At 43.4% G+C, this 18607-nt stretch overlaps 1 long non-coding RNA gene across 6 annotated transcripts; it reads right to left on the bottom strand.

Annotated features, from left to right (window-relative positions):
* Positions 1-6373: 6373 nt before the first annotated feature.
* On the bottom strand, positions 6374-18607 carry LOC116217108. 6 transcript variants are annotated; one of them, XR_004161121.1, is made up of 6 exons: positions 18123-18601; positions 17284-17470; positions 16228-16390; positions 15023-15125; positions 7218-13707; positions 6374-7075 (listed from the first exon to the last, which is right to left on the bottom strand). It is a non-coding gene; the product is annotated as an uncharacterized LOC116217108 (long non-coding RNA). The 6 variants fall into 6 exon arrangements; XR_004161120.1 differs by having other exon boundaries at positions 6374-7634; positions 10064-13707; XR_004161119.1 differs by lacking the exon at positions 6374-7075 and having other exon boundaries at positions 10667-13707; positions 18123-18229; positions 18494-18607.

Genomic DNA, 18607 nt, shown 5'->3' with positions numbered 1-18607 from the left:
GCGCACAGCAGCTGCAGGGCATGGCGGCGGGAGGCGGCGGCTGGGAGCAAGGCCGCGTGCTTCGCCCTGTGGGCCTCCGGAGAGGCGCGGAGTTATTGCAGAGCCCCTTCAGATATTGGATCAGATCGCCGCCAGGCTGAACGGACCCAGGTTCTTCAGCCTTCCCACACCGCGAGCTGTCCCTCCTCTGGGCTCCTTCCTGGATAGCCTGGCCTGTTTGAGCTGGGGAGCCCAGCATCGGGCACAGGACTGTAAATGTGGCCTCGGCAGGGCAGAGGGGAGGATCGCCTCCCCCCGTGGCACTGACCATCCTCTGATTAACGGCTCCTTTAGGAAATGAGGGGTGGCTGCAACCCCTATCACACCAAGCGTGGCTCAGCGCAGCAATAACCCAGCTCCTGACCCATGGCTGCATGCCAAGGGAGAGAACAAGGGGATTTTGAGCCAAGAAAGGGAAGAGCGGAGCTGGGATGGCTTTTTCCTGCTGCTGCAACAGCATTCCCCTAATGTCATCAGACATCCAAGTGGGGGGGACTGGATGGTTAAACAGACAACACATCTGGATGGAGGAGTGAGCCCCTTACTGTTCAAACACTCACTAGAAGGCGTTCGTGCAGAGGATTTTCCTTTCCACAGGCACAAAGTTGGCAGCTTTCTGGGAAGGCCCACAGTAGGATGCTGTATCACAAAGCTCTGCACTCTTCCTGTGCCCTTTGTAAAGAAGCCGCATCACCTGTTCCACTCGAATGGCATTTCTGAGCAGGTGGGGCACGACACAATGGGCAGCAATAGGAAGGACTGTGCAGAAATGCAAGCAACCTATGGGCGCCCTTAGATAGGGCAGGGGGGAAAGGTGGTATCATGGAAATGAGCAGTTACCTGCAGCGGGCACTGAGATGACAATGGTGCAATGGGAGAGATGAGGGGCATCCCCAAAGTTTGGCCCAGAGGAATTGTACATGTGAGAACAGCCGTTCTCCAGGCTGCAACAGCTGCAGTGGGATCCTTTGGCAGAGAATGCCAGGCCTGTGTTGCCTGAGGAAAAATGGCCTTTGAGCATTTATATTTAAAGAACAGTGGGAATAAAATCAGGGAGACATTAGCAGGAACTGACAGGAAAAGAAAAGCACTCTGTGGGTGCTGGAAAAATGCAATCTGTGCTGAAACCCAGCTGTGCAGACACTGTGAGCCAATGCTCTGCTGCTCCCGTTGCGTGGCCATTGCTGGGCTCAGAAGGAAATCCTCTAGAGGGAGTCAGAAAATTGTTTAAAAGGATTTTCTTCTCCCTTTCAGTCTGATGGTATCAAAAGACCAAGAGACCATGAGGCATTCCACAAAGAAAAACAGTAATTAAAGAATTTAATTAAAGGAGGAACATTTAGAGCACAGCAGAGGCACCAGGCTGGGAGCAAACACGCACTGCAAGGCGGGTGCTGGTGCAGTGAACTGCAGACCAAAGGGGAATCTGCCTCTCCTAGGGACTTCAAGTAAGCCATTTTCACCTGTCAAGAGATTGCTGGAGATCCAGGCAAGCCAAGGAGATCCAAGGAGCTTTGGAGCTGGAGGCGCAGCAGGCCAAGGTCAGCAGCAGCACAGCTGTAGGATTTGCCATGCTGGGCTGCCTGCATCAGCACTTGGAGTTCCTGGGGCAGCCCCAGGTATTTGGGCACTATGTCACTGCATAGCTGTACGGCCCAGTGGGACACCACTGATTGTCTGTGGAAGGGTTCCAAATAATTTTAAATGGGAAAGTGAATCGACACCCCTTGAGAAATGCTGCCACTGAAAATCACAGGGAAAACATCACACCTTCTTTCCCCAGAAGTTATCAGCCGTTTCATTATAACCAGGATTCACTATCCACAGTCTGATCAGATGCTTTTAACCCATTACAGCTGTGAGCTCAGTATCACTCCGTGGCTGTTTAACCTCACCTGAGCAGCCCCGTGAAAAATCAATGGCAACACACATGGTTAGAACAGGAATTCTGTTCCAGGAGAGTTCTAATTAGGATCCTGCTACCAGCAAAGCAGCTGGAGGGAAGCTGGCACAGGAAAGACAGGGCTTTTAAAATGCATTCCTCTCAAAATAAAAGTTGTCTTTGTTGAGAGTTGGTGGCACAGGCTTTGGCCTACCTGAACCTTTCCTATTCAGTTAAATTGAAATTTAAAGCAGCTAATTATTCCTTTTAGGACAAGTAGCAGAGTTGAAGCAGGCCCAGCCACAGCCAGTTGGTAGCAGCACAACGAGTGCTTACAGCTGTACTGCATGGGGCTGATTGGAAACTGGATGCAGAAGGGCAACTTTGCTGCTTGATGCTGGCAATGCCACCACGGTACACTTGAAACAATCTCTGAATGGCTGCCAAGCTTCTTCCTTGACATCCAGAGCTCTCTATTCTCCTAATCAAGAGAAGAATAACCAAAACCTCTCTACTCCCACTTTTTCCTGAAGTGCCTCATACCATCTCCTCAGTTTCCTCTTGATTAAGGAAAGCAGTACAACGATACACCTTGCAGAGCACACCTCACCTTTGTTCTACCACACAAGTGGCAAAAGTTCGCCTGTGCACAGGTTTTGTACTGACACAACTGAGTTTATCTGAAAAGAAACCCACTTCATTCATTAAACTTGCCTGTATTGGTGTCATCACATTTGTACAAAGACAGTTCATAAAAGCACAACTACTGTGCCTAATAAGTGCATGCACAGCTGTGCACATTTCCCTAAATAGTATGCTAGGTCTGCAGATGATTTAGAAGTCTTTGGACAACGCAGACAGCCCACAGAACAGACACAAGAAGCTCTGCTCAAAGAAAATATTACAAATTCATTCATTTACTTTAGGAGGAAGGGATTAAAAGATTCCAAAGTGTGCTACCTTCCCTCATCCCCCACCCATAGGTCTTTCCTTGCTCTCCTCCCACTCTGAGGTCTGCATCTGAGCCAACCAAAAGCAATGCAACAGACAATTAACCTTGGTTCCCTGGGTATATTAGAGCATCTGAAGGGAAATTAGGCAAATAACCACTTTTAATTCAGAAGCCTAGCTCAATTTTAATACTGAAGGAGTATGACTTACTTCCAGTCCCACCAGTTCTCCCAGAACCTCCATCCCATTAAACCTGCCCAGCAAGGTAACGAGTGACAACACACCTCCCCGGTGAAATGCAAGGTAAAAAAAAAAACAACAAAAACCACCACTTTATCACTGGCATATTCATTGACAGAATGCTCTTAGGAGGATGTGTCAGCCTGCTGAGGAGCCCAGGAGCTGATCAGTGCCTCTTTATGTCACACATACACCCCTTCAGGGGACAAGGGGCCACAAGACACACCTCGGCACGCAGCAGCACTCACTGCTGCATCACTTTGCTCCTTCCTTCTGCTTGCAGCTGAGCGCTACACCAGGTGCTCCTCAATTCTCAGACCTGTTGTACCCTATTCGTGGCAAAGATCAGCCCCAGAGGAATGGCAAAGCTGTAGAAAGTGGTACCACTGCTACCTATCACTACCTCTGCAGTTTCTAATAGTGGCATTACAAAGCAGAAAGTCAGTTTCTTGTGCTGAGGAAATGCATGCACGAATCACGGTGCACTGCTAAAGAGAAATTTCAGAGCAAAAGTCCTAGGAATATCTCTTTTAAACATTATTTTATATAAATGAGACAGACTGAGAATCTGTCTGAACAAAAACAGTTCTTCCATCCAGACTTCACAGCACTCAAATACCTCCTGGTCCAAGCACTCAAATACCTCCTGGTCCAAGCTGGTACACGCTAAAGATTTCACCTTATTCTCAATTACTCCAACTTGTTAAAATCAAGTATAGCAAGCAACACTCGTGCTGTACTCCATACAGAGTCCCCAGGGATAATACAAAATGAAGCCTGTTTGGCGATATATATTTACTAAATTCATGGAAGACCAACAAATCTGGTTTCTAGAAATCCAGAGATGCAGAATTCCAGAGCCAGAAACAGAAGATAAGATCCTGGAAACAGCAGTGGATATGCTAACAAAGTGCTGCCACAACACGTGCTTGTTGGGCAACAAGTTAAAAGCAGTTTAACATCAGTGACGTCCCCATACAGTCATCTACACAAAGACACGAGCACTGTGTTGTTGGTTTTGGACTCTCTGACTATGTATGTTAGGCAACAGTTCCATTTTAGGGCTCAGTTACAGCCACATTAATAGCCAAGTCGCATCTACTTACCTTGAAACAAGAAGAAATATGGATAAAACAACGTGACAATGCTGACCAAATACATTTAGCGTTTGCTACTCTACCTTAAAAAAGGATAAGACGTGCTCATCCCTATTAGTGAACAAGTTAAGCAGCAGGTATGATCACTACTACATCAGAAGAAGAAATGCTCTAGAACACAAGGCAGTGCTGGGTTAACCCCAAACCGGTTCTTCCCATCCTAACACCAGCCAAACATCCAGCTACTGCTCTGCTAAAACAAGGCACTGCCTGCAATCCCAGCAACGAAATAAAAAGACCAGGGGGCCTCAATAGCCAGCAGGTGGTTGGATCTGCCTCCCTCGTTTGACCGCTTGCCCAGCATTTACCTCACAACAGCAGCACGTGTTTTCCTGACCTCGGGTTTGATTTGAGCAAACAACAAATCAGGGAGAGCAGGCAGCAGTGCAAGAGGATGGCAGGACCCCACTCGCAGCCCCTCTGGAGCACCACGATTCCATAGACTGCAGTTATACTCCGATTATTTTACTTTGCCTGTTCAGCAGTGCAGGCCTTTCATCGCTGTTTGAGGTTCTGAATAGGATGCCCTAGTTAACTCAAATCCTTCTGTACCTCCTTTATTGCCTTTTCTCTTCTTTTTGTTGGAGTTCATTTAATCAAACATGATGCTCCACCATTCTAAGATGGATTTGTGATAGAAGCCCTTTGCAGAAATGTGTGTATTATCCAAGCAACACCTCGCTTTGCTTAAATTCATTTCCTGCTCCTAGTTGTGAGTTGTACCCATGCTTCCTTTGCAGTCAGAGAAGAAGAGAAAGACACAAGTATTTACAGAAGGAAGAGGAAGGCTGGCAGAAGCTGAAGATTCTAAGATGAGATCGAAGGGAAAAGGTTTTGTTGGTGCTTGTGAGAACTATTAGTTGCTGAGCCACTGTCTTATTGTAGAGGAACAAAAATCCCCCTCTAGTATTCACCCAAGGTAGTAAATATCATACTAGAATCCCTTTTTTTTTTCCTCCAACCTCACAGCATAAAAAATGATTGATTTCTACCACAATAACAAGTACTTTCCTTGCACTGACTTTCCCTGTACACCAGGCCTTACCTTCAGTAACCAGTATGCAGAAATACCTGGTCTGAAACTTCGTTTTGTTGGTTTTTTTAAAGCTCACAGACACACTACTGAATACAAATAGAATACAAACACTCAAGCCATTTTTCTTCTCCTCTGTATGATCATTTATCCCGAACTTCTGAGTGGATGAGGTTCAGGCACAGTAAAACAAGCCCAGCATACACAGCAGCTGGGTTTGCTTGGTCACTGTGAGTGAGGACACACATTGGAATGCAGTTCCACATACCTGCACATGCTAATTCAACCTTTTGTATTCCAGAACCTGATTCTGTCCAGGTGAACACCCACCTTTCTTTACAAACACACATTCTCATCCACACTTGCTGTACTTTTCAGTTAAGATGTCCCACAGCTGCCAACAGACACTTTTTGCATCTATTTTCACTCAAATTAACTGTCAGTTTTGAACACCTACTTGACTCCTAAAGCTGCCTTGGAGGAAACAGACAGCAACCACAGCACTTGCACAAATAGCATTTCAAAATGCAACTCTTACTTGTTTTGCCCATACTGCTCTATCTTCCAGAGCTCTTAACTAGCAGAAGTTGAAGCATTAATAAACACAAACATTCACTTCCTATGGGTTTCCATCCATAAGGCCATCTGAGATAGGAAAGCAAATATTTAAGGAACAATGACAGAAACAGGACTTTTCAAGATGACTGTGAAAACAGCAGAAATGGATGTACGAAAACAAACAAGGTTCCATCACTTGTGGCTTTCAAGAAAGGAGCTATCCATGAAGTATGGAGAAAAGAAAGAAAAGTGTGTTTTATTCCCATCCTCGTGGGGCTTTTAAATATACAGATATATTGCAAGCTCTGGGAATTTTCAAACAGAAAAACGCAGCCCATGAGCAGTAATAACGTTGGAAGCCTCTGAGTATTTCCCTAGCTCATCTCCCACCATCCATTCCACATAAAGATCTGCGCTTTGCACTTCATTCAGAGGACACACAGCATGCTGAGGCACTTTGTACAGCTGTCTGACAAATCTGACCCCGCAACAAATGATGCTGTAAGAGAAAGCTCAATTATCAAAACTTTATTTCAGCATTGTATGCTCAGCAGTGTGCTCGGCGTATCTGACTAAGCAGCCAATTTGCTGCTAGGTAAGCAAAGAATTTCTGATCCTGTTTGTACAGTGCTGAACTCTAGCACACAAGAGGGTGAACTGTGAATACTGTGAAACTCAGTTGATTAAATGACTTTTTAGTAATAGTATTTCTGTTAAGAGAAAGTGCTTCCATTTACGCAACTGTTTATCCAGCTTAAGCTGAAGTGGGAAAACACATCCTGCATGGAGAAAAACAAACATATACGGCCTAACCAGCCTGCTTCTTTTTGGAGAGAAGTCTTTATGTTTAGCAGATGAAAAATCCTTTTGGAATATTCAGTATCTGCTACTTAGTCTGAGGCTTGCTTTTGTCATATTTAAAAGGAAAGGAAAATAACGTGTCATTTTCGGAGGCCTAGAATAGCAATACTTGCACTCAGTACAGATAGTGATTAATAATAAGAAATTCTTCTGTTCAGATCTTCCTTCATTTCCTCCAGTATTGTTTTTATCAGTCTGAGAATCCGGGTGAGGTTTTGCTTGGCCTGGTATTGGCAGAGCATGTTCCTCAACTGCCTCAGCACTGAGTTGTGTGGGTGGGAAGGACAGATTTCAGCCACGTGGCCTGCAGACTCTTCAAAGCACCTGATACAGTTACACTTGTTTACGTTGTCCCTAAAATTTAAGATTCAGCAATTAAACTGGGATCCCTCACATTGTGAATGAGGCCCAGGATGAGATAGTTAAGAAAAATGAGTAAATATCTAATTATTCTTGCTAGCAAGGAACAAGTCCAGAGAAGAACAACTAACATTACCTTTGTAATGGATGCTATCACGTACACAGGTATCTGTGATATCACTTTTGCTCAGGTTCCCAAAAGTAGAAGTTGAAAAAGGATAAAGTTCCTCCTCCTACCTACACTACCCGAGGGACAAATGTCAGAGAAGTAATTTTGAAATAACAGATAACGCTGCTGCAAGGATAAATCCAAAACACCATGAAAAAAAAAAAAATCAGACGCCTTACATCCCACCACGGACGTCTGGACAGCCTCAGCATCTTTTCCACTTGTGTTTCCAGCCCAAAGCCATGCAGTTTCCTCATGCCAATCAGATAGTTTGGCACTGACACACTGACCATCCAGACTCAGATCCTCATCGAGAATTACCTCCAGTTTACTTATTATTGCTGCCACTTCCACCACAAACGCCAGGCAGAAAGAAAAAGAACACTGCAGGAAAAAAAGAGAAATTACAGGTGTGCATGAGTCAACAGTGGTTATTTTTTCAGTTTGACAGCAGCACTGCACTATGTGGGGAACAAAGACAAACACAAGCTAGATCTCATTGGAGTAAAGCACCCAGCTTTGAATGCTGTGCCCTAAGCCTGCCTCACACAGGTTACAGCCAGAAAGTCGGTCAGAGCAACCGCCTGCTCAGAAAACAACATGCAGGGAGAGAACGAGGAAACAGAGGTGGCTGCCCCGACAAAGAGACCACGAAATCTGAAAGTACTTTCCACTAAATATTAACAGTACCAAAAGGAAATGGAAACGCCTTTTTCTCATTCATCGCCCATATGAAAAGAAATGGAAGATTCGGGTCGGACAATACGACGAGCGAGGACAGCAAGGTAATGGAACAAATTATTGGGGAGCAGAAATTCCATTATCAGGGACCTCCAAGAGCAGCCTACACAAACATCCACTCGGAACACAGAAGAACACCGTGGCTGACCCTGCCCTGAATGGAATTATAGACCAGCTCACTCTCCGTACTTGCCAGTCAAGGTCTGATTTTTTCATGTTCCATCATTATTTGTTTTACTATCATGTCTATCAAGTCCAACCTCTGAGTCACACCGGGTCCTGGGGCAGAATAAACACGTGAGAGAAATTCCACAAGAGGCACAAGAATGTAACACGAGATAACAGCAGAATAGAAGGTAGGAATATCCAAGGAAATAGCAAGACAGCACTGAGCAGTCCAGCTGCATGGAAGGAGATAACCAAGGACATCTGCAATCGTTACAGTAAAGTAAGGGTTGCTTAGGAGAAGAGGCTGTTTGTGTGATATTCTTCCTCATATGAAAATAATGATCTTAAATGCAACAAGCAGACAACAGAGGCTGGCACGCTGCAATCTGGGAGAAGAAAGGGCTGCACTATCAAACCACCACCCTGCACACCACCACTCTGCATGGAGTAAATATGTCATGTTGGGGAAAACAACGTTGGAAGGGGTGATTAATTAAACAGTGAAACATTGCAGAAGTTTTACATGTGCAGATGGCCAAGGAACTCATCTCTAAAATCTCACATAGAAATATGGAAGTCTAGACAACCCTAGGAAGGATTAGAGAGTCTTATTTCAGACGATGCCTGATTTGAATTTGCATGATAAGCAAATAAGGCTGTTTCATCTGCTGTGCCTGAGACAGTGATGAAGGGGGACTGGCAGAGAAAGATGAGAATCTCTGCTTTAATTACGTGATGCATGAGCTGATGCTTCATTTACACAGACAACATGAGATTTTAACTTCTGAAGGAAAACAGAGCTAGGTAACACCAGAACTGCTGGTAAGACCATTGGTTTCATGCTCATGCAGAAATGAGGAACGTGAGATGAACAATTCTGGTCTTCCATCACCTACAGAAAACCTAAAAGACACGGTCAAGAAAGAAGTAGGAAGAAAAAAAACCTGGTGACAACCAGTCACAGTACCATTGGAAAACAGGTCTAAGAACATGGCTGCTTGTGGCAGAAGCAAGATGACCAAGGAAACTTCTGCTTCTTGGCTCTCATTCTGGGGAGTAAACTTACTTTCTCCTGGCTTTGCACTCGATTGTACATTGCAGACTGACAGGTGTAGATTCAAGAAAAGCAGACAGCATAGCCCTTCCTGCTCTGAGATAAAGTACATTTTTTGACTTGAACATCACTCCAGTCAAGCTGTGAATCACAACCTCAAATGATTCATCAGAAACATCATGTGCAAATGGATATTACAAGATCATCTGTCTCAAGACAGACTGGATGACCAACTCAATTCACCAAATTAGCAATACATTACATATTAATGCCTAACCTTCAGCAGGTTTGCCTACAGGAATCACACTTGCTTGTATTCACCTCCAATTCGATAAGGGGCTGAGGCACCACAGAAGCATCAAGTAGAAAATGGGGTGCATGCCAGTAAGTTTTAAAATGCAATACATCCTTCTGGAGGGCCGAGGACAAGACAATCATATCAGCATTTATATATTCCTACACAATTACAGCAAAATCTTTTGTTCAGATTGCAGAACTCAGCTGTGTCAATTGAATCGCTCTGATTGAACTAATTGAATTTCAATTGCTCAAGTCTGGTTTTGAACAGTTTTGTATGACATTCAAAAGACTGAAGACTTCATTTATAAATGGAAGCGTGTGTGGGGAGGGACAACGAACGATTTGGCTGTTACCCAAAAACTAACAAACGTGTAATACATTTCACTGGAGAAGCATACTGAGGATTATCTTTCTGCGAAGGCCTCCATTTCAGTGCTGCACGAAGCGTTCCCTGGGTTAGGGTACCTTCCCATGGGGAAGGAGGTAGGGACCCTCACCCCAGCATCGACTGAAGTAGAACTGCACGCTACTTGCCCAAGTCCTGCCTCACCCCTGTAGCTCCCACTGCCTCAGCAGACTCGAAACACAGTTGAATTACAGCTTTAGAGGACACAGAGCGCGTGCTCCTCATAAAACTCCTGCTTCTGCTGATCACAGACTCCATGTGCACCTAGAAAGGAAAATGCCATAGAGTGACCACCAGAAATTCTCAAATATTTCCAGAAAAACATGTGTCTAATTAAGCTTTATTTAAATGCCAGGCTAGATCTCATGGCTGATGTCTATCAGCAGCTTCTGTGCAAATCTGTTGATTGCTCTTTATCCTCACTGCAGAAACGGAACTGTAAGTGGCTCACAAGCCAAAATCAAGATGCTCATGAGGTCAGTGGCAACAATTCCATCAACAATACAAGCCAGGCCACCACACCCAGTACCTGCTCAGCCTCCTTCACTGCACCATCTATTCTCCTTATTCCAGTACAATACTTCCCCCTTAAATGCATTTCTGGTGCAGATCAATAAGAATCTTGCCCTGTAGGTTTCTAAAAATGCCCTTCTACTTTAAAAGTAACTCTGTTTTGATAACTTCTAAGCTAAAGAGTTTACTTCCTTCCCTTTCGCTCTCCCTTTGAACAAAGACAACACCCACATATTCTAGCACAAGTCTTCAATTTATTAAGTTTTCATTTTCTTCCTAAATGTCTTAAGAGCAGCTGCATCTATTTCTGTCACCGGGCATGAAAATGGCAGAAGGCACACGGAATATGCAAAGACCAGCCTGCACGTCCAAGCAGCACCAAGCACTTTCAGATGGATAGGAAATTTGTGGTCTGTTCACATTTGGATATATTTATACATATATATCTCCAGGTTTCCCATGTGATGTGCAGATCACTTACCTCATCTCAATTTACTCATCTTTAGAACAGACTCAGTTCTTCCTCCTACTTTGTACATCTCACAGGTATTACTCAGTTATCAATCCATTGGTCAGATTTCCCTCTCCCTCAGTGAGGTTTTGAACCAATAAAATCTGCAAAATCCTGTCTTGCCCAGGGAGCTGGGTAAAACAAGAGTTTCATATCCCATTACCACCTGTGATTTACCCTGGAGTTTAACTGCTGAATTATTTAACTAGGCAAAAAAGCAGCGGGCACACATCACACTACTCTACACATTAGCAAAAAAAACAAAGAACAACCAAATAAAAAACCTCAATCAAAACACTAAAAGACACTCAAAACCTGCTCTAGCTTTTGGTCAGCCCTAAGCTGGTAATGCAAGTGGACACGATTACCTTTGTAGGCCCCTTCCAACTGAACCAGTCTATTTGCTAACCTCCTCTGGAGACTGTGAATATCTAATTGTTGATGAGAGGGAAGAGTCAGCTCTGAGGTGAACACAACTTCTTTTGTAACATCTAAAATAGTATTTTTCATTTTAAAACTAGAACTATTTTTACTTCACAGGCTTTAAATGGAGATTATTTTAATTTTTAAAACAATCAGTTCTCATCCTGCTTATCATTTTGGAAAAAGGCTCAAAGATGCCAGGGGAAAAGGACTGAACTACCATTCTCAGGCTTGAGATTTTTGTTATTAAAACAAAAAAAAAAGCACCAAATCTTCAAGCAAACTGAGAATCTTAGTATTTAATGGCATTTCCAAAAATACCATGTGATTGTCATTCCATAAATTAACAACCACCTATGACAAAGACAATATGCAATACAGCCTTCACAAAAGGTGACTTTATTAGTGCTGAGCCCCAGTGTACACATATATACATGCTGGACACATAAGCCACAGAACTACACCACTTACTGTCACTCAGGCTGCAGTCAGCAGGTGCCTGGGATGAGCAGAGTCTCTTGCTGCACAAGGAGAAACTCTGTAGTGTTATTTTAGGACTCATCTTTGTGCCTGGATTTAAGCCTGTGGAACTCGTACCATCAGTCAACAGAGACAACGAGGAATGATTACAGAATGTTTTCATAAATTAGCTAACAACCTTTGATACCTTAGGATGCAGGAGCTTGTGATTCCCTCTTTAATCTCTTTCTTGAATTGAGCCATAAACACCGCTGCTGAAGAATGCCAAACAAACTTGAGGGAGGCACGTTAATAAGAACAGGAGATGGAATTGACAGAAATGAAATCAAAGACAAGTAAAAGGTTGAAAAAGAGCAAGAAACTCTTTGAAGAGGATAAGGAAGACAAAGAAATTAGGAACACTGCATGTGTATGCATTTATGGTTGTGTTACACTTAGAACAGCTAGGAAGGAAGCTAAGTGTTCTTTTAAATAGGACAAAACGATTATTTCTACTGCACAGGTGGAATGGTAGGAGATGCTAATGCAGATGTTGGGGCTAGGCAGTTAAACAGATTGCTCTGACAGTAAGTATCAGAGTCCTTGAATTCTAGGAAATTCTGCTGTCTTTGATGTGAGACTGATGTAAGACTTTTGGCAATCCACTTCAATTTTAAATGCAAATTGCATTTGTCAAGTGCTAGAGAAGTGAGTTCTGATGATGCACATTAGTGACAGAGGATAACATTTTGTGGTTAGTATTTCAAAATTCCCCTCACTCTCCAGTGAAAGCTTTTCCTCACTTGGTCTAGCCATTTACAGAGAAAGAATCCTGGGTCCAGCAGAACATTCCTTCCCATTCTTCTGTCCCTGTGCTTCAAGAGCTCCACACTCCAGATTCCACTCTGGGTCAAGTCTGAAATATGTCACTTGGCTTAAATGGAAACTAACACCAAACCACAGGTCAGACGCTTCAGATATTACAGAATGACAGTTAGAGAGTTCTATCACAGCAAAAAGTTTTAAACTCATTTAATAGAACACTGAAACAAATGGATTTATTACAGAAGCAAAACCTCACGTGCTGAAAATGTTAAAACTGAAGGTGTTCAAGTCTTTGGTTTTCCTTGCCTGAATTTGACAGGTTTTACTCATTATCAGATTAATTCAATCCCTCTGCGTTGCTACTCTTTTACTATTCTTTAAAAGAAACACAAAACAAAACACTGCCACCTCCAATACCAGAGTTTTTCCTCAGCCTAAACACTTCAGGAAACCCCATGATGGTTTTGCGCCAATCTGGAACCTAGCAGAAACTGCTCCACTCGCATTCAGCAGCCTGGAGTTGGCACTGCTGCTGCCATCGTTATCACTTACACTGCGACCAGCCGAGCATGGGCCATGACAGGCTTTTTTAGCACTGGCACAGGGCACTACAGCAGCTGCACTGCTAATTACACCAGTCACTGTGCCCCATGAATCACATTCCTCTTCAAGTCCCCTGCCCAAGAACTGTCCTCACTTTCTTTGCTACTTAAACTGTCAGACACAAAAGCTCTCACATCCACTGGAGCAAGTTTTGCTCAGTACTCTCTTTCTACCATATATGCTTCTTATTTTGACTTTAAGAAAGAAATACACCATGTTGGTCTGGGATACTTGTGCTAAATTAAAACCTAATCATTCTGTAAAGCATAAAAACTACATTTCCTTTTTCTTCCCATTGAATAGAGTAGAACTTGTCAAATGCTCCTGAAGTTGTCATAAAGCCCCAGCAGAACAGCGAGGCTCCTTTAGCTCCAATTGCACTCACAGTCCTGGTGTGCAGGCCTCGTAAATACCAGCATCATGGTCTTCATGCTTTAGGTTACCCAAATGGCTGCTGTAAAAAAAAAAAAAATGAAACAAAAACTTTGTTTATTCTGAAGTGATACAGATACAGGCTTAGGTAAGAAAACTGGATTTTCTACTTTCAATAGAATTCTCCAGATCTCGTCATCTTCAGGAACCTTCCTGTAGACTCTTTGATAAGCTTCAGTACAAACTGTTTCACTTCATTTTCTACTTAAGTTACAAAATGTATTTTATTTGAATATTAATACTTCAACTTCTTAAATTCTTTGCCCCACGAGTTGTCATTTTTTCCCCCACCTCTGATTTTGTTTAATCCCACCACACTACACCCGAGTTCATCAGGTTTTGCAATGGAGTTTTGTCACAATTTCGCAACATCTCAGGCTCTTTTCCTACTTCTGTAGTAATCCACACACAGTTCTTTGACTGCCTAGAAATATATGTTCTCTATTCCTCCTCACACAGGTCTAACAAGTCACAGCATTTTGTTTTTTCACACGCCTGAGGAAAGCTGCACAGCCTGCTCACTTGACTCAGAGCCATGCTATTCCTTCACTTCATATACACATATTTTCCCCTTCCAAATAATTCTGAAAGTCTATCTTATGTTTTCAGTTTACAACATCGACCTAATTCCTGAGATTTTACAAGAGTTTTGAAGTTGGTCATACACAGGACAGCTTTCAAAAGGAAGACCAACAGCCACACAACAACTGAATGCTTATCTACAAAATAGATAGCACGTGCACAGAAGGTGGAACCGCTGCCCTCCACAATTATTTATTGAGTCCTGCACAGGGATCTTTCTCACAGCAAGCTAAGCATCAAAGCCACGAACAAAACCACTTATCTGTAGTAACATCAGCCTACGTTTGTAACAAAATGTTCAATGCTTCAGAAAATAAACAAAGAATAGCTTGGTCACCAGTCAAGTGCTGAAGGATACACTTAAATACTCTTAAGCACTGTCACAAGAAGGGCAATATGCAGTACATCTGCTGCTAAATACACCTCCAAAACTCGGCTAAGCCCTCTCTGCTAAGCACAGCAGTAACAACTAGTTCGCCCAAGAAGAAAAAAAAACAACACATATTGCATATTGGGGCCAAACGGCTGCAAAAAGTGGTTTTAAAAACTAGCGTCAAAGTTATGGAAGGAGGCAGGCTGATGGCTAAGTGTTGATCAGGCTATCGCTGCCAACAGCAAAAATGGGTGACTCCATTTCTTTCCTCGTTTTGCTAAACACGATGAATTCCCAGGCTCTGCTGGTATGCCAGATACTGTGCAAATAAAGGGGAGATAACACTGAACAACTGGGGAACAAAACAAGTTTTGGGACATACCAGAAGTATTCATCCCTTCCCAGCGTCTTTTTTTTTTTTAGTTCTTCTCTCCTACTTGAAACAGTGTTAGAAGACAGAACCTTGTGACACAAACATGCAGCACCTGCAAATAAGAGCAGAAATCAACAGGAATCACTCATGTGCCAGAAGTTACACAGTCACAGATGTCAGCACTGAAAGATACTTTGTTTTAATATAATTCTCCCTTGAGTTAGGCTAGCTAAAAAAGGCAAGTAATACGAGACAAAAACCCTTCTAGGTTTAAGCTTCACTCTGCTTGCACCTCGCTAACAACTACGGGGAGAGATTTAAGTAACTGAACAAGTAACAGAAGGCACAAAACCAACACCTTGAGGTCTTCATTTACTTTTTCTACCTACAGCACTCCCATACTGAGGGTCTCAAAGCATAAATCTGTATTGTCAGAACATATAGTTTGTTTTCCAATGCTTGATTTTGCCCTTTTTTCCTCAGAACTCCTGGATACCAGTGATCAATGTTGTTCTCACTTCCTGCTCATGACCAACCTTCCAGCTACACTGGAGGGGTGGAGAAGCGAGGGCAGGAAGATGGACAATTTACAAACAGAATTTTCTCTTTCCAGTTTCTGTATTTACATACACAAATGACTGAGGAAGATGTTACACAAAACATGAAGGAACGCATTGTATAGATGCAGCAGGGACAAGCCAGATACCAGGAGGTCTACAAAGGAGTATTATAAGACAGAAAACAATCAGCAGCTCATTTCAGCAAACGCTCAACTACTCAGTAAGTTTACAGACATGGGAAATCCTCCTGCTGCTTTTCATATAAAACTTATGTTAAAGTAAAGCTGTAGCACTTCACATTAAAAAAAGGGGAAGAGATGTGCATAGCAAAATACAAATCTGGGATGAAATCACCTAATTGCAGTCACACTAAATAGCTTTTCAATGTTAGATCAGAAAATACCTAGAAGATAATCATAAAGAAGCTTGTAAAAAATGTAACTCAATAAAGCCTTAGCATCTTCCACAGCGAGTGCCTTTAGCATTTCAGATTTGGGCCAAAGATCCTGACACACGATCAGCTTCTACGTGCAAACCTGTACTTAGAATTTGTTGGTCTCATAATTAACAACAGATGACTTTCAGCACAGAAGGAATTGAATAAATACGTGAACCACATTCAAAAATCAAACATTAACTGCAGTGATTACTCACAACATCAACTTCTTTGTACTCGAACATTAAAAACCAGAAGGTACAGACAAGAACAGAATATCTTCATCTTCCAACAGCGCACTGACCACGGGTCCCCACGACTGCTTCCCACCACGGTGGGCTGAGCTCAGCCCAGCACTGCTGCCCAGCTCCGTTAAGGACTCTGACAAGACAGGATTCCATAGGTTTGTCAGCACACAGCATTTCCAGTCAATGACATCTACAACAGATAGAGGCAACCGTTTCCTTCATTGAAACACAATAAAATTTCCCCAATTAAGACTTAGCATTCCCGCACCAAAATGTAACAGATTTTTTTTCCCTCTATTACAAAAACAGCAAAGCTGAGTCTTTATGGCACAATCACATCAATTTCTAAGCTAATTAATTTTTCTCATGCCCTAAATGTAACAGTCAAACCAGTGAGCAGGCATTGTTTAAGAAAAGCTGTACTCTGCACAGTTACTCAGAATGCACACACAGTTGTGAGAGGACACTTCACCATCTGATCCCCAGAATATTTCCATGCATTTTTAGTTCTCCCAACAATTTTCAAGTCTTCTAAAATCCTTGAAACATAAGTAGCACATGCTTGCATGGGGCAGAGAGAAAGAATCAACGTTTAAACTTTTCCTTTTGGTTTTGAACTTTGAATAAATTCCTCCCTGTGTTCTGGAGGAGAGCAGTTTATAATTTTAAAGAACACATTCTTATTTTCCAAGAAATCAAAAGGATAAAAATCTCTAGATTCGCAGACACTTATTTTTTCCCCATGGTGATAGTTGATACCTATTGTTTCAATCAGAAAGGTCAGAACAATGGACCGGCAATACAGGAGCACAATAGCAAAAAGACCAGTGCAGATGGAATGGTGCTGCAAAGAAAAAGGAAAGGTGCTCACCCAACTCTGAAGATTTAGGCTCACAGGAAAGACTCCGCAAGGGAGGGATCTCCAACCAGAGATCCTTCCCCCGTGGCAGTCAGTCCTTAAATGAGAGCTAAGAGAGGTGCAGCCAGGCTCCACCCCTTCCTGTCTCACAGTTGAATTGCCTTCACCTGTGCTCCCAGGGCTGACAGGTCCTTTCCCCAGCTGCTCAATCAGTGCTTCAGGCCAGAACTCAGTGGTTACCATACACCTCAGATGCTCTACTTTTCCAAAGATCTTCAACTGTGCTATTAAACCACATTCCAGACCGAGCCCTCCTTGGTGAAACTTCAGCCTAGGGGTCACCTTTGTTCACACCTGTAAAGGAGAATTTAAAACAGAGGTAAAATAAAATTCACCTTAAGCCAGCAGTTTGAAAACTGCCAAGTTTACATCCTAAAACATTGCTGTAGTAACTTTTAGCACACTGAAACCAACGTTATCAAACAGTAAATAAAACAACTCATCCATGCTGCAGAGAAAGCAGAAATCTGATGTCTCTAACAGCTAAACTATAGAGAGACTCATACTGTAGAATCACAGAATGGCCTGTCTCAGTTATGTCATAGAACTGAGTTCAGGTTGGAAGGAACCTTAAAGATCATCCATTTCCAACCCCTTGTGACCCCACCAGATCAGGCTGCCCAGGGCACCATCCAGCACAGCCTTGGGCACTGCAGGGATGGGGCACCCACACCTCTCTGTTCAGCATGCGCCAGCCTGACCTCACCGTCATCTGAAAGAAGAATTGCATCCCAACAACTAACTTAAGTCTCCCCTCTTTAAGTTTAAAGTCATTTCTTCTTACCCTATCATTGTCACGCAGTTTAAATAGTTACACTCCCTCCTGCTTATGAGCTCCCTTCAAGCACTGGAGGGCTGCAATAGGATCTCCCCACAGCCTTCATCACAAAAACATTCACCTGCTGCAAATAAAGAGAGCTGTGGAATTAAGGTTATTGTTTTTTACCTTACACTGGATCCAACTTCATCTCTGCCATCTCACTCGTCCCACAGAACTCACACCGAGCTGCACCCACTGCAGCTCCTCCAAACGATGCGGGTAAGATAAATACCCTGCAAATGAAAATATCACGGTAACAGGCTGGCAGCAATTCTCACCTTTTGGTAACAAACACCAAACCACTCTCACAGCCTTCTGACAGCCTCCTGAGCACACAGGGAGCCCCACCAAGGGCCTCGTGCTGCTCACCTCTGCGTGCTGCCAGCCTCCAGCACGGCAGGGCCAGGCCACAACCAACGCAGCCATCGAACAGTACCAGGACATTTCTGGCACCTCGCTTCAGCAGCCCACCCGGCCAAAGATACGGGAGAACGCACCTCTTACTGGCAACGCGGGCCCTCGGCCGCACGGAGCCGGGCTTCATGCGACCCCTCCATTCACCGCACCGTTAGCAGCTCCGCAGCGCCTTCACACAGAGGAAGCCGCCCAGC

This window comes from Meleagris gallopavo, chromosome 12, assembly GCF_000146605.3.
Source record: "Meleagris gallopavo isolate NT-WF06-2002-E0010 breed Aviagen turkey brand Nicholas breeding stock chromosome 12, Turkey_5.1, whole genome shotgun sequence".
Taxonomy (NCBI): Eukaryota; Metazoa; Chordata; class Aves; order Galliformes; family Phasianidae; genus Meleagris; species Meleagris gallopavo.
The sequence above is the reverse complement of the archived record's forward strand: the minus strand, read 5'-3'. Positions and strand labels throughout refer to the sequence as shown.